The sequence below is a fragment of the Ischnura elegans genome, chromosome 6, assembly GCF_921293095.1.
Source record: "Ischnura elegans chromosome 6, ioIscEleg1.1, whole genome shotgun sequence".
NCBI classification, from domain to species: domain Eukaryota; kingdom Metazoa; phylum Arthropoda; class Insecta; order Odonata; family Coenagrionidae; genus Ischnura; species Ischnura elegans.
This window is the reverse complement of record NC_060251.1, coordinates 628,887-631,820: the sequence shown is the minus strand read 5'-3', so window position 1 is coordinate 631,820 and position 2,934 is coordinate 628,887.

Genomic DNA, 2,934 nt, shown 5'->3' with positions numbered 1-2,934 from the left:
TGGCGCCTCACTCACACTCTCTATGTTGACACGGAGAGTGTTCTTCTTCTCAACTGGCATTGTGACGGCTCACTCTGCGTACATCGACACAAAACACTGTCCGCACACCCCTGGTACAGGGGTGCGAACCCACAAAAAACAAAGTTTTTGCCTTCAACCGAAAGGCAAAGCACTCCACCGGGAACGCAAAAACCACGTTCCCGGCGATCAAGGGCTCGATCGCCGGGAAAGAAAACCGCGGTCGCTGACTCACAGATAGCTCCGAAACACGTCCACTCCGTCCTAGCTACCGAGGCGTCATTCTCCCCTGTGGAAATTTGTGGACTATACACCTTGTCCGGTATAGTCCACAAATTTCCACATGGGAGAATGACGCCTCGGTAGCTTAACTGGCTAAAGCACTCGGCCGGGAATCGAGGGATCCGGGTTCGAATCCCGATCAAGGCGAATGATTTTTCCTCTGAGGATTTTTCGCACTATTTGTGCATTGCGGGTGACTCCGTAAAAAGTTATCACCGTGGCTAGTCCTGGTATACTTTAATTTGTTTTTGCTGTTTACAAATCTAGGAGAGGTTCAAATTTTTACGATAATACTAACATATTTAGAAATTATATCGCATTAGTCGTCTATTTTGTTATAGTAAATTAGTTATTGTTTCGCTTTTGATATTTAGGTCATTCTTTGGACAACACGTTAGAGGAAAAATGACACCTCAGTGGCAAGAATATCGAAATGAGAATTGCGTTTGCAAGGGATGATATATGAATAGGATAGATCTGATGTAAGGGATGAGTGAAAGCGTCAATAAAACAAGCATAAAATCTGATCTTGAGTATGGTGCTTTATGGAAAGGAAACATGGAGGTTAAGGAAGGAGGACGAGAATAGACTTCTAGGTGTTCGAGATATGGTATGCAGGAAAATAGAGGGTATATGTTGCAAAGAATAACGAAAGATATAGTATTAGACATGATTGGTTAAAAAGAGGAGACTAGTGTGAATCCAGAGGATACAGGTCGTGGATGGAGCGTGTAATAAATAGTGGCGGCTGTTGTTTAGGTGCTGAATAGCCGCAGCACACCAAATATTTGGGAATATGACTCATGAATTTTGAATGGATTCGAAATGATTTGTCACTAGTGATGCATTTTGTGAGAAAAAAGTGTTAAAAATTCCCCTCCACACGTGGGGTGGTGCACTACGCGACGTGGCGTGTGCTGGTAAGTTCATAGCAAGAATTTGTAGGGTATCCTCCTCATCTGGTAGAAAACGCGGTTCTGCGCTTGCGCGCGCTATGTAAAAAGTTGGCTGTGCATTGGACATTGGCGAAGCGGCGGTTGTCTTTGAAGATATTTGGCTTGGACGCCGCCAAAAAAAGGCAAAAAAAAGGTCACCGTATGAATATTATGCCAAGCTTATACTTTTGTTAGGAGTAGAAATACTGAAAAAATGTTTTTTTGTCTTATCAACAATAAAGCATTAGAATATTAGATACTTAGCCTGAGGGATAAATTGACCCTTGACTTTGGGCTTGGTGTACTTTTCAATCGGTGAACATGGAAATAGAAATGTTCAGCCACGGGATCACCCTATCTCCTGTAGTCGATTAAATCATTTAAATTCTCACAAAATAATTAAAACAGTACGAAAACCGAAGTTGTTTTCATAAAACTTTAGCTAAATAATTATTTCTGAGATTGAAAATTTCTCATTTTTAAGTGGAAGTACGCCTGGGAGATATTCACACTTACTAAGAGGTTTTTTTTATGAAGGCATGATTATTCTGGACGCAATCTTAGCTCTGAAAATTGGCATTATGATGCAATATTGAAAATTCAATAAAATAGTTAGCCATGTACCCAACCAAATAGGAATTTCTTTCTATGTTGTTAGACGCGTTTAGCACAATGGTCAAGATGGCAAAACCAACATTGCGCGTGATATATTTCTTGCAATTTACGGTACGTTTCTTAAATCAACCTAAACTTGTGGCACGCGCTTTCCTTTCTTGCCTTAATTAGCGTGCAGGAGATCCAGGTACTTGTGTTTATTTGAAATGCTAGTTTGAGTACCGACAGCATTAACGCTGGGTGCTTACCATAGTTTGAATGATGATGTAAACTTTTTTGCTACCATTTTTTATCATGTACTATCGTATATGCTTTTAGAGACGCATTTGCGTTAATTCCAACTTTTCCCAAGATTTACAATTCTATATACAGAAAAAAGGAATATAGGTTTGTGAGATGACGTGATGTAAGATTTCTAAATTTTATTATTTTCAATTAAAATGATAATAATATCAATGCAAGAGAGGCTACTTCCTGTATAGACAGTGGAAAGATTTATTTCTTTTGGTAGAGACCAGCAAAGAGTACACTTCCTTGCCTACTGGTGTTTAACTGGCGAGCCGTGTTATCCTACCCGCAAGGTAGGGGTGGGACTGGAATGAGAAAGAGGATTAATGGGGATCCCGTCAAGTAATAGCGCGGTGAATTCCCCGCGTGGATGTGGGTATCCACCGTCAGCGCTCAGCAACGCCTGTGGAGAATCGAGAAATATTTTGTGAGCACCGCGATGAATGCGTTAATTAATTTATTTATTTATTTAATCCTGTCCAAAAACAGCACGAGGCCAATTACAGAGGAATACAATAACATGAGAAAGAATTTAATAATATTAAGCAACGTAACCAATAATGAACAAAAATATTCAACGGTATTTACAAATAAATAACAATGAATAGTAAATTTCATAGGGTGGTGTGAGGAATACGGGGGAAAATTACAATAGTGATGGTGCAAGATGGATGAGGGATGAAAAAAGGAATCAAAATTTGGAACACATTTGGCATAGGAGTTAATGGAAGAAGGAAGTCTGAGTTGAAAATAATGTGAAACAGGGTGGTGAAACAATGAAATAGGTCACTCGACC